This window comes from Halyomorpha halys, unplaced genomic scaffold (assembly GCF_000696795.3).
Source record: "Halyomorpha halys isolate HHAL.00 unplaced genomic scaffold, Hhal_1.1 Scaffold303.1, whole genome shotgun sequence".
Classification (NCBI taxonomy): domain Eukaryota; kingdom Metazoa; phylum Arthropoda; class Insecta; order Hemiptera; family Pentatomidae; genus Halyomorpha; species Halyomorpha halys.
Genome location: NW_027115075.1, coordinates 1,441,495 through 1,456,121, shown reverse-complemented (window position 1 = coordinate 1,456,121; position 14,627 = coordinate 1,441,495). Strand labels below are relative to the sequence as shown.

At 25.8% G+C, this 14,627-nt stretch overlaps 1 protein-coding gene and 1 non-coding gene across 2 annotated transcripts in view; both read left to right on the top strand.

The window, feature by feature from the left end:
* The first annotated feature begins 208 nt into the window (after positions 1-208).
* Positions 209-14,627, top strand: part of LOC106681010 (dorsal root ganglia homeobox protein) — a 118,618-nt gene continuing 104,199 nt past the window's right edge. Inside the window, exon 1 of the mRNA XM_014421107.3 lies at positions 209-380. The gene's annotated coding sequence lies outside the window, so the exon portion shown is untranslated. The remainder of the gene's footprint in view (positions 381-14,627) is intronic.
* On the top strand, positions 9,313-9,386 carry TRNAN-GUU (transfer RNA asparagine (anticodon GUU)). The gene has a single exon. It is a non-coding gene; the product is annotated as a tRNA-Asn (tRNA).

Genomic DNA, 14,627 nt, shown 5'->3' with positions numbered 1-14,627 from the left:
GTAAATTAGACTGAGTGAGGGTGGACGGGAGGGTGGTGGGGGTAATTAATATAGTCAATTGATAAAGACTGGATTTCTGTAGACCAAGAGGAGGGGGCGCCCGTGGGTCTGGAGGGGAGCTAAGGCTGGAAAATCCCGTATCAGAATCAATTGGTGGGGATTGGTGGAGGAGGGACTGGCGGTAAAATCCTTGCTAATTGCGGTCGGCGGTGGTGGGGGGGAATGGCGTTAGTGACCACGCCCACTAGAGGGCCACGCCCCCTCTCTCCCTCCCGCTATCAGCCGCTCTCGCCCTCACAGTCTGACTGAGTGCCTTTAGGGTTCGACACGGCTGTAGGGCATCTAGTACGATTATATACGGATCTCGCCAAACATCGCAGGTGTGTTATTAATTAAATTATACTAATCATAAACTATACCAAGGTTTAACAATGTTTTAAACCTTATATTTCTTTTTGAAAGCTATATTACAATTTTTTTTTACTACATAAAATATTTGAAGTTAGTTACAAAAAATATACAACATGCATGTTTATTATTTAAATAAGGTGACGATGTTCCTTCTAATTTTATTATGAAATTTATTTAATTGGCGCCCAATACTTTAATTTTTAATTATTTAACTGGCGCATATATTCAAAAGGTTACATTTTCATTTATATATAAGATAAACAAGGATTGCAATTTATTTTTTCACCTTAAAATTTAACTAACTGAACTAACTATAATTACTGATGTGCTTTAATTTATTTTTTTATATTTGCATGCTTTTATACATTTTTTTTTTCAATATAAACATTCATTATATTTTATTTTCAGTATTAAATTTCAAATCTCAAATTCATAATTTTGTTTAATTATTATTCTTCGTTTCGTTATTTGATTATTTTGGAGGTATTTTATTTGTATGTATAGATAACTATATTGTTTATGCATAAAACATTTAATTTTAATTCTAAAAATACTGATTTCAATATATTCTCAATGTTTTTCATATCAACTGCTTGTGATAACAAAAATTGAATTTCCTAAAGAGTTGCGCGTAGTGCTCCGATATTACTTAATGGTGTTTTTTGTAGCGCTGCTGTGCTACAAACAGACAATTTGTGAAAAATATTGAGATTATTGGTCAATAATAATATATGATTATATTAATATGGCTAACTTTATATTAATTTATATTTTATTATTACTACTTTGCTATCTATAATATACTGTTTTTTTTTTTACATTTATTTACTAATTATTATTAACCCTTTTTATGATTCATATAGATTTTCCTTTAAAATGAAGACATATTAGTGTGGTTAAATGTAATTTATCCAAATTCAATTTTTTCTAATTAACATATTTTTTATATACAATAGTACGATATGATTATATACAATAAAATTGATATACAAAAATCATAATTTATTTCATAAGTGCTTTATGATAATTTTTACTTCACGGACCTTTTGTTAATCTCGGTCAATGTCTTTATTGTTTCTATTCCTTTTTAAAAATTCTAATCTTAAGGAGACATATTTATTTATTTTATTTTATACATACTGACACACATGTAAAGGAATATTTGACACCCATTATATACTGGTTTAAAATTTCTAAAATAAAAGATTATAATCATTAAAAGAATAATTTTATCAGTTTTCAGTAATAGCATATAATACATAAAAGAAATATATTTTGTATTTTATAAAATATAGCACGGGTTGTTTTTTTTTATTCTATACACTAATATAATTAAAAAATTTGTATTATATTGTTTTATATTTTCTTCTTAATAGTAAATAAATTATATTGGCATACTTATTTTCTCGAACAGGATTCAGAAATGTTTAGAGCACAATAAATTTAATGCGAAAAAAATACAACTATTTTCAGGTTGTTGTTTTCATTAATTACATATTGAGAATATATTGTATGATGCAGTTATACCAGGCAGTTTCAGACAGGCATTAGAATTATCAATTTATTTTTTATAATTTATAAGTTGTTTATTTTGCGCAGTGCTTAAAAAAAAAAATTATCCTCAACCAGAAAATATCATAGGTCCCCATGAAGACATAAGAAAAAAAAAACTTTAAAGTTTTATGAAAAAATGTCATAAAAAATAGTTTTCACCTTTGATTTTGATAATGTCAAATAATAATATATTTTTATAGAATTTATTTAGTTATTGTTAGTACTCAATTTCATAATCAAGCCATTTTTTAAAAATGGTATGTCTTACAAACTGATTGGAATAAAAAAAAATTAAAAAATTGTAATAATAAGTGATTCTATTATAAAAAATATTATTGTAACTTTATTATAAAAATTATATTGTAATTTGCTATTATAAAAATTTGTATTTGTAACAAAGAGCATATTTTTGGTAAAAATAATTTGATAACATTTCACGTTTATAGGATATTAGATATCTACTTTTGTACTTTTGTTTTGATACAGAAAAATTCATTTATATTAAATTTTTAAAAAATACATTAACAAAATTATTCATTACATATATTTTTTTCTATCTTTATGAAAATTCCGAAATGATATAAGATAAATATACAAAAAACTAAGCATATCATGACAGGCGGCAAATAAAATAAATTAAAAATTTAATAAAAAATTGTAACATTGCATTTCAAAACCAACTAAGTCTATTTTTCAGTTTTTAATGGATTTTTTAAAAATAATTTTTTTTTATTATTATGGTGATAAGATTTCTTTCAAAATATGTTAAATCATACGTGAATGAAACGCCTCAATCATTCCAATAAATTTTTAAATTATTCAAAAATTAGAAGTGAACGCACAATCACTACACTGTATCAATTTATGATAAACCATGCGCATTTCTGAAAGAAAGCTGTTTTAAAAACATAAAATAATATTATAAAACTCCACTTTTTAATAAAAAGTCCCATATCTTTTTATTTTGAATATAAAAATAATTCATTTTATATTAATTTTTAAAAAAAAATTATTGAAATTGTTTTATTTTGAAATTGTTAAAATAAAAATGACAAATAAACAAGAAATAGGTATATTAGATAATTAGGTAATAAATGAATTTATTACTAACAACTTTATTGTAGTTGTTTTTTAGTGGGATTCATTTTATATGTAAAAAGATATTTTATTAAATTTCAATGAAAAAGGCCAAAGAAAAACCTTAAGAACATTAATCCCATAATTGTTTAGTATAAAATCATAAATATAATATAATATTAATAAAAACATCACAATTTTGACTTTATTTAAAATGCTACTTATTCCCAATTGTTTATTTACTAAGGTGATTTTTTTTCGGAGCTTTTATTATTAAATGTATAAAATTTATATTATATTACTGTTATAATTATGTAAATTAATTTTTTTTTTATTTTGGTAAAAGGTATTAACTCTTTCACTTGAAATCAAATTGTATCAAATGTTATCTTATTTATTAAACAAACTAAAAAAAAAAAATCATTCCATATTAAAGTAAAATAAATAATCTATTAACAAAATTATTCATTATAATTGTTTTATTTTAGCTAACAGTACAATAAAGATAAACGATAAATAAACAAGAAATAGGTATTATAAATAAGATAATAAATTGCAATTATTTTTAAAAAATACTTAAGAGACATGCATATTTCTATAAGAAAGTATTATATAAAATTACAAATATGTGTAAGCGTATCAGATTTTACATTAACTTTTAATATTAATTTTTTTTTTTACGAAAACTCCTAATTTTTTAAAAATTAAATTTATAAAAAAAGCTTATATAATTATTTAGACATTCATAAAACATAATTTTTATTTTGCCTTAAATTATAATAAAAATAAAAATAAATAATTAAACAAATTATTAGACACATAACATAAGGCAAAATCCATTACAGTAATTGATAAGACTACTGATTACCGAGAAGGATCCTCTTAGTGATTATGCCAGTCACTGGGGCCATTGCGAACTGTCAGATAGCTCTAAATTGTGATTGAAATTGTTTAATATATCAGTGTCGTCGGGGATACCCCGAATTAAGTGATAGCTCTAAAACTAATTACGTTGAGAGTAATCTTCAGCCTTACAAATTAGATGCTCCTAGCAACCATTTCCCAGATGAGCAGTAAGTTACAAGTGACCGCTCCAAAAAGTTATATGAAACTGTACATATCTGGATTAACAGAGTCAATTGTAAATATTGATAAATAATTATCATTTATCATAACTTATTAATACTTACATCATATAAATTTATTTATAAAATATAATTAGAAAATTAGTACAAAGTAATTGGAAATGTATAATTTTATTGTAAAATGCTTGTTTTGATTTAATTGCCCTCAGATTAGTTTTTTTAAAGTTAATACCATATTAAATTTTTTTAAATTAATTTCTTAAAAACAATTAATAAATTTTAAAGAATGCTCCATATTTTCATAAAAAAAATTTATTCGGCATTTCTTAATTTACAACTCAGAAATTCAGTTAAAGGGAGTTGGAAAAAAAACAAAATATATTAAATATTAATTTTTTTTTAAATACTTCTTATTTATTGGTAGGTATTACAATCTGCCCCAAAGTTGTGGGCATTAGGTAATAGTGATGAATGAATATTAAAATAAATGAATGAATATTAAAATGTTTTTTTATTATAAAGATTGTATAATATAAGTACTTTATATAAGTATTTCGTTATAACAAAAAAATATATAGGCAAATACCTCTGCACTGATATTTTACTAAAAAAGTGCATTAAAAATCGCTGTCAATGCAATTAGTAGATAATTATGACCAGAATGTAGTAGAATTAGACTTATTATGTGAAATAATATTATGGTAATCTTATTGCAAGAATCGGAAATAAAATAGCCTACTAATACGAAACTTTTTTTGATTAGGTTTTTGCGTTTTTCCGAATGTTCTTCTTTTAAGCAAGGAATTTTTTTCTAACACATATGCTAAGATTTGTTTTTATTTATACTAAAAAAAAAAAAAAAATTAAACATTTTAACTTTGAATACGACTGAATTAAGAAAGATACCTGTTTTATATTATGTATTACGCCCAAAATATTTTGTAAGTGATTAATCAAATGATTTTTGTGAAACAACTTTGAGTGAACATTGTAGTCCCATAAAGTGATCAAAACTCTTACAAAGCGATATTAAAATTATTTAAATTGAAAATATCTTCTTGACGTAACATTAACTTAAATTAAATGGAATTATAATGTAGAGATACTTCAGATTCTGAAGTTCATTTTATTCTTACATAAATAATAATGGAAATTATACTAAATATAAATTATTCGGACAGTAAGTAATATATAATAACTACTGAAACGAAATAACATGAAGTCAATAAATAAGATATGTATACATAAATATTATTAAATAATATATTGTAAATATAATATTATATAACATAAATCTTATGTATATATATTTTAAAATATCCAGTGTTTCACGGTTGAGTGTCCTAAGCATTTCAAAACTAAAACAAATTCCTTTATCCGTTTATCATTTGGCTTACTAGATACTCACATCTTAAGATTTTCGTAGTTATTCGTCATTTGTACTGTAATAAACAAATTCTGCATCCCAACTACTTTATTAATAAAATTTTGACATTCAAATTCATATTAAATGCTGTTCAAACCTTTTAAAATTCTTAAGGATCAAGACAGGCTCGGCATCACTCTTCCACGGCAGCAGTGACCTGACGCTGGTGGATATGTGTTATCACGCTCTTACAGATCTGATACCATTGGATTTTTTTTTTTTTTTTTTGCGGTGACAACAAAACTCTATGCAGGCCTGGTAAATGGCTTTAATTCATTATCTAGAGATATAATTAAAACTTGCTTAACAATAACACTTACCAGTGCCGTTTGGCCACTGCTGCAAGGGAAGAAAGGTACCGAACCTTGAGCATTATTCAAGGTAATAGCTTTGAACAATATTTAATATGAATGTTAATGTTTAATTTTAATTAATAAAGTAGTTGGGACACATATTAATTTGTTTATCACAGTCCAAATAACAAACAACAACGAAAATCTGAAGAAGTGAATACCTCCTATACAGATCATTAATGGAAATACAGAAATTTCTTTTGTTTTGAGATCCTTAATTCTCTAATTTCATATTAGGACACTTAACCTGAAACGCCCCGTATAAAAAAAAAGGAGAAAATGTTATTTGAAAAAAAAATAATATGAATTTTTTTTTGAAAATGGGAGCGGGGTGGCAGTCGGTAGGGCACAATGCTACTTACTCCAAAGATCTGAGTTCGAATCCGGCTGGATACATAATTATTTTCTGTTGCTCTGGACCCGTGAGTAAACCCTGTGGGTTATGGAGCCCTCATGAGGTTCACCTAGCCTCATAAAGTAGGTACCTTTAATTAGGAAAATCCCCCTCCTTGTATAACCGTTGTTCTAAAAACAGTGTTTCCTTACAAAGTACTGAACCCCATGACCCTCCTGGGTCGTATTGATTCACTTTATTACTATTATTGATTTTTTTCTTTTGTGATAATCTAGTATCGAAATATCTACCAGATAAATAATGCATGTGCTAGCCATCTTTGAAAAGAAAATACCATTTTGGAAAAATTGAGATAATTCGTTTTTTACCTGCTGTCTTTATATATATGCATACATTTAGTTTAAAATAAATATTAGGTAGGAAAAGAGAAATGTTAAATATAGCCCGAGATTTAGTTAGCTGAGTAGTTTTAGGAACCTGAAAGAGAAAAGACATTTTTCATAACAATTAAAATTAAAAAATGGTTTAGGAAGACAAAATCCAAGTTGTAGAAAAAAAAATTTTAAACTTAAAAAAATTTAAAGGTTTGTTGTGTGTTAACAATTCTACTTAGGACGAGACTTTTTTTTTTACTTTGAAATCAAATGGTTGTTAGTCTGCCATTGTTCCAGAAGTCGAACACAATTTTAAATATATTTTTTTTGCAATCTTATCATTTTTTTTTGTATAAAAAACAATTTGTTATCATTAAAAACAAGGTTGGAATATTTTTTATTGGGAATTAAAATTTTTTTTTACTGAAGTGCATCGAGATCAAAATTACAGAAACCTATTTATTTATTTTTAATTTATAGCATTAGAAGCGGTTTAAAAGCGTAAGGCCCAAAGGTCTTGAATTTCCAGATTAATATTGGTGAAGGTCGTACCAGGTTTGCATCTCATGCCCGATTCTTGGTATAGGTATGATTGGTGCCATGACTTTGTAGATTGATCAAGTTTTCTAAACTAAACGATACTCAACTTTACAACGATATCAGCCTCAATGCTATAATCTGAATTAAATTGACCGACTCAAGTTCACGCTATTTGGTGTTCTATCATGTAATTGAACTATGCATTTAATTAATGTATGTAATGAAAAAATTATCCGTCATTAAAAACATGTTAATAAATTTTAAGCGTAACATTAGATGTAATCGTAATTATTAGCTTATCAAATCCTCAGGTATCAACAATAAAATAGTCGACAATTACTAATTGTTCTATCATATTGCCCCAATGATCTTCCTTGATCTACACAAATTTATTCATTTGAATAAGTGATATAGACGCTACTGAAACCATCTCAGTACTCTCTTACGAAACGAGTCGCATTCGCTTTTTCTACGAGACTAATCGGCTAAATTGAATAATTACCAGAAATTAACAGTTATTAGACAGTGAGGGCAGTTGATTAGTAGCTAATTAATATGACACATCTCAGTTGGCGGCAAGGGAGTAAATTGTTTTAAATTACCATTAATCAAGCGGCACAATGGACTGTGCTAGTACGGGTGGAGAGGGTGGTGGAGTTGTGCTTAGCGCGCCCCCCTCTACCAGTCAACAGCTTAATCTGAACGGAATCGACATGAGCAAATCTAATATCGATTCTTGAGATCGAATCTAAGCTTTATATCGATGTCCATCTCAAGATATTTGCCGTGTATAACATACAACATCAATGTTTTTTTGTTATATAGCTGATGAATATGTAGTAAGTAAATTTTGTGATCACTGATTTGCATGATAACTGTATAAATAAAAACTAAACGTAATATGTGGATATAAAAAAAAAAATGAAAAAACTAATATCATTTTTTTAACGAAAAGCACACATGTTTTTTTACAAAATTAAGTATAAATTTGAATTCACTAATTTTGAAAAAAAAACAATTAGTGAATTCAAATTTATACAATTTATTAAAGCAACTCTTCATTCACAAAGAACAAACAACCGCGTTGCTAATTAGAAATTACTCCATTACCTTGTGGTTTAATCATTATAATAAAAACCTAATGGAAGAGATACATTATATAAAAAATAGCTTTAATTTTTCGTGGTTTACTTATGGAATTAGGGAAGTTGAGCACAAAGCTAACTTTATATGATTTTCCACTCATACGTTGTTAAGTAATTTCGCCTTTGCGCCGGTGACAATTTCCATAACTTCCGAGCTAATGGTGTAAAATATTTAATGCATGAATTTTATGCCGGCAAATGGCTGCCATGTAAGTATTTAAATCTGTTTGTCAAATGGCTGGTTAATTAAATAACTATTTGATGTACCTCTCGTCTGCGTTATCACTTTATACGGATTCGTACTACCAGATTTATGTTGTAGGTAAATAAGAGCCAATTATAACAAATCTGATGATAATTGGATGATAATAATTATAATTGTTTTAAAACTATAAATAAAATAAATACTTTATTTAAGGATATAAACTATTAACGGAATGCCCACTGTTTATAAATTATGAATCAAATAATTCAAAACCTCACCAGACATACAATTTATTCATTCCTTTTACTTATCTACAATATTAAAAAAAAAATCATTAATTTTATCATATTTTAAAATTACTTAATTTAAATACATGGTATTATTATATTTATTTCGTCAGAAAGTAACTGTTAAACTAGTAGTTACTGTGATAAATTTATTTTAATAAGTGATTGGACGGCACTGTTACAACTGTTCACACAGTTAAATTTAACAAGTTTGAGTAGCCATACCCACCGTTACTAAATAACAGATTTCTTTACTGAGAAAATAACATACCAGATTGAAAATATGATTGTAATCTTAAAATGTTAATTGCAATTTTAATTTATTGCATCGTTTTGCAGTAAGGTGATTTTTTCTTTTGATATGATTTTGAAAAATTTATTAATAACTAATGAATAGAAATATTTGTATTATCATTTTGTTTTTAATTAAGAATATCTATTTTGATATCCTAAGTCATAATGATACCGAATGTACCCTTCCGTTTGACCTTTCCTCGTCAGCCTCCGTGGCGCAATCGGCTAGCGCGTTCGGCTGTTAACCGAAAGGTTGGTGGTTCGAGCCCACCCGGGGGCGATTATTTTTTCTTTACAAATCAAAATAACAATGAGTTTGGATCCTATAATTTTATAATAATAGTGAGTGACATTGATAGTTGTTTAGATTTAATATTAAAAATAAATTATAATATACTTAAAATTGTATATAATTATTCTTTGAATTTAACTTAAATCAGTTTTTAACTGCATCGAAAAATTTAACCTATAAGATTCTCGGAATATTTAATACAACTTTCTTTAATAATAACTTTTTGAAATATAAATATTAAAATTGTTTTATTTTCCTAATTTTTTATTGGTTCCATTTATTGTAAGGTTATCATTTAATTTATATCTATGTCAATATAGTTTGAATGTCCTCTCAGATCTATATTACCAATGTATGAAAATATATGACAAACTGTATTATTATGCAATAAAAAAAAGAGATCTATTACCCTAAAGTATATTTATTATTAGCAATTGTTTTGAAAATATGGTTTCACCTTTTCAAATCAGGAATATGCTATCAAAAGCCAATTTATCAACATTTGGACAGTTATTATTAACAAATTATTGAAAATTTATATTAGTAATTCCTTTTCGACATAGAAAATTTAAACTTTGAAATAAATTCGAAAAGTTTTAGATTTACAATTTTAATAAAAAAAAAAAAATGTTATCATAATGTGTCGTATTTATATTTTGATAAAATACTCTACAAAATTTTTATTTCAGTATAACATTTTATAAATAATATATATTTTTAATACAGAACGGATTTTCAATAAATAAAATTAAAACACGAATAAAAAAATTTGGAGAACAGATAGTATTATTAGAATACTGCTAAGAAGATTGAATTTTTTTAATCTACTGCACATATTTTTCTCAAATATTAGCATCAGCATTTATTACACCATTTCAAGTATTTACTGTAACCAGTTTCGTTTCAAAACATTTAAAATCTTTATTTTAAATTGATAATTGTAATTCTCACAATTTTTTTAATTTAAAATAATTACTATTCAAAAATTTCACAAGCAAAACTGTATGTGTATCAGATATATTTTTAATTTTTTTTTTTTGAAATGGAAATATGGTAATACGTTACTAATTCCAGTAACAATCTAATAAAAATAACGATTCTTTTATGAATTTAACTTTTTTACTGTTATTTATTTTTGTAGCAATCATTAGATTGATAATGAAAAAAATTATATATTGATTGATCATCATAAGCAAAGAAATTTTTTTTGAAGATTGTTTTATTAATGTATATATTTGTTATTATGATTCATTTCTTTCTAATGAATCATATGAAACCACGTATGAAAAGTACCTAACCTTTACTATATAAGTTCATTTGATTAGTATAAAAACAGACATTATGCTGTTGTAAGAACTATTTCATATTCAAGTATGAAAAACATGTCTATGCTAATATATGTTGAGACATTAATTTCGAAATAATTTCTCTTTTCACTTATGCAAAAACTAAAATACTTGCCAAGTCTTAGGTTGTAATTAGTGGCTTATTATAGGTTTCTCCAATTTTAAACGCTATGTCCAAGCCAGAGTAAACGTTGAAGAAATACATTCTGCATTCCGCTTTAGTTGCATAATTTTGAAAAATTGTCATCACATCTTATTTGATACTTTAGTGAAATGGGATGAAGGAGAAGGCTGATCTTGTTCTATGCGGGTCTTTTCACTCCCTTAAATTAAGAGCTAACTAGGAATTTTATGGATTACTCTTCATTCATAATTTAAGTAACACTAATGTCAGAAAGATTATCTTATGATTATGGATTTTTCCGTTTAATATTAACTCGTAAAATTAAACGATTAATTAATTGACGTGACTTTAGAATTATAGTTTATGGGATGAAATTAATTTATTTTAGTGACTTTTAAAGAAGCAATTCTTTTAGCCATATTAAATGTACCTATTGATTACTCGAGTATTATATGATTTATAAAATGCTTACCAACGCATATAAATTAATTATGCCCATAAAATGTCCACAACCTTCACTCACAATGAAACTTTTCAACAAACATTATTCTTGTTTCCAGTAAAAAAAAAAAAGTAAGTCAATTCTAATACGGCTAGTTTTCATAAAAATTAATAATATTTCACAATGTAATTTTAAAATAAAATTCTTTTAAAACAATAAATATAAGTTAAATTTGTACATTGTTTGCAATTAAAAATAAATATATTACTATCATATATCAGATAAAAATAATACAAGTTCAGATTTTTTTTCTTTTAATATTACAGCTACGTGATTTTTCTAAACACTAATTGCTTAGGTGATTTAGGGTTTTTTATTTACTACTTATAAACAGCTTATGAAATTGATGATTAAAGAAATAATATGAGAAATAATTTTTTAACTAAAAATCCAATAATTAAAAATATAACAATTAAACATCAGACAAACTCTTTAAGCGAATATATTATTTTCAGATACCATCAAATTTAATCATAATATTTTGAAAGATAGATTGAATTTTGGAGATCAAACGGATATACGTGTATGATCCTGTATAGCCATTGATTTTCAGGTCATCGTGTTCCACAACATTAAATACCTAAAACAATTTTGAAGAATTTTGTTTATTTATGTTTCCATGTGTTTTGACAAAAAAGGAAATTCACAAAATGCATGAATAATTTTTTTTAATACAGTAAGTGTTGAACTTGAACCTTTTTTTTTTGTCTTTTTCTTTTGAATAAATAGCAGAATTCGATTGATATAAATTATATATCTATCCCATATTTTATTGTGATTATAATTTTTTTTAATACTTTTATAGATTTATTATGAATTAATATGAAAATATATAATTTAAAAAAAACGTAAAAATTCTTCTTACTTTTTTTTTTATTGTATGTTTTATTTTTTAAGAATCAAAAGATATTAAGGATAATTACCTTTGTAAATTTCTGGTAAATCTTTAATGCTGATACACACACTTAGTCTGGATTCGAATAAGATTTTAAAATTTTGTTAAATATTTTTGTAGATTTATTTTAAATTCTTATGTATTAATTAATATACATTTCTTTAAGAAAAAAAGATAATATTAAAATTAATTTTACATTTTTTAATATAAATTACAGCATAAAAAGATATTAAGCATTATTGTCTTTGTCAGTTTCCTATCTGTGGACTTTTATTGGGTTTAAATCTCCTTAGTTAGGGCCTCTCTAATATTATCTTTCAATTCTCCTTGTTGATAAAAAGAAAAATTCAATAAATTTTATACTGCCATAATAAATAAAATTTCTCAATATCATCACGGTAAACCGACGAAATCAACTTAGAGGCTTAAAACCGAAAACGGAGAGGAAAATAAGACAGTCTTATAGAAGACGAGGACATAAAAGTCTCATAAAACGCATATAAGTCATCTGGTAAATGACATCTAAGGAGCATGGGAATAATTTTAACGTCCCCTATAACTTAAGGCAATCCAATTTTTCCCTTGCGCCGCTCCCCGCCTCTGGCAGTATTTTTCAATAAAGGAGAAGAGAACAACTCGTTAAATATTAGACTCTGCTGTCCTATAGCCCTGTAATACAAATTATACCTGAGCCTTCAACGAGAACACAATTTACTTTTAGGAACTCACTACCCAATTTATGCTAGGGCAAACCAATCGGGTATTTATTTTATTTTATTGTATAATCATAAATTTCTGAAGGTTTAAACGATTTCTCATTAAAACAAGAAGGAAACAAATTTGGCAAAAGTCATTATAAAGTATAAAGACACGGTTGTAGAATACTTTTTAAAAATAATTTTTTTTTTTATTTATTTATCTCTGTCACAGCCCAGAGACATACCCCTATGATAGCTTATTAATTAAAATAAACAAAATGTTAGAAAAATATAAGGAAAAAAAGGAATAAGGAAAAATTAAAAAAATCTTAGTTTAAAAAAAAATACTAACTAATGTATAACTAACTACAAAAACTATCGTATTAAAAATTATTTTATTTTTAATTTATTGAATAACTATAAGTTTCTAAATGTCTAAACAATTTCTTTTTAAAAAATTGTTCCAGGGTTCACAAACAAGAAACAACAAATTCGGTGAAAATTGTTTAACAGCTATATAATATTTTAAAAAAAAATATTCTTTTTTTTTTCAATTTATTTACCTATACCGTGGCCTAGGGAGTAAAATTATAAACAAAATGAATGGTTATAGATAAGGAAAAAACAACAATAATAATTGAAAAATGAACAATAGAAAATCTTAGTGCACAGAAGAAAAGAAAGAAAAATAAAAAAAAGAAATTGTTAATTTCAAATATACAAAAATAATATATTTTAAAATAAAACTAATAAATTAAGGAACCTAAAAAATATATGTATAAAAGAAAAATAACTCTAATAAATAGCAATATAAATTGCAGAAAATTATAATTAACAAAATAGAAATAAAAATACAAAACAATTGAAAATTTCTTGATAAATTAAAAATAAATTGAAAACATTTTGAAAAATACTAAAATATTAAACTGTTTAAAATTTAAACACAACCAAATAATAAAAATGTAATCTGTGTTATAACAGTCGTCAGCATTACTTTGTTGTGGTATTGCGAGTTGTGTATAGTCCTTACCCCGTACCCATTTTTAAGTTATATCAATAGAAAAATTATGGCTAAGTGTTGCGCGTACTTTATAAATCTTGAGTAATACTTTCTGAGTAACATCTATGAAATATTTATGATGAAAGCTTCAATTATTGTAACAATGGCTTACGAAACTGTGTCCCATTTATGCATAAATAGATAATAAAGGGGAGCGCGGTACCCCCGGGGTAAGGCGAAAGGCTATTAACTCCAAGGACCCGAGTTCGAATCCCGGCTGGGCAAAAAATTGTTTTCTGCCGGGGCTAGTCTTCTTGTAAATAATATGTTTGCTTTTCAAAAAATGAGAAATCTGGCTAATTATTAGTTGAATTTCCAATATAACAACCATTGGATGAATCTTCCCCTTTCCAATTACTAAAAATGTCCGTTCTCATGCAATATTAGCGTAAATTCATGCCCTGAGAAAGGTTTTAATCACTCTACCCCCCTCCATCTCCCTCTACCTTCACCTCCATCTCACTCAACATAATCTTTGTTTATTTAACTTTAAATTTACTTAATAAATAATTCAAAACACTATCCAATTATAGTCTCAAAACTTTTATTTCTTTTACACGTCCAACGTTTCGGCCAATTCGGCCATCTTCAGGGACAATCTACT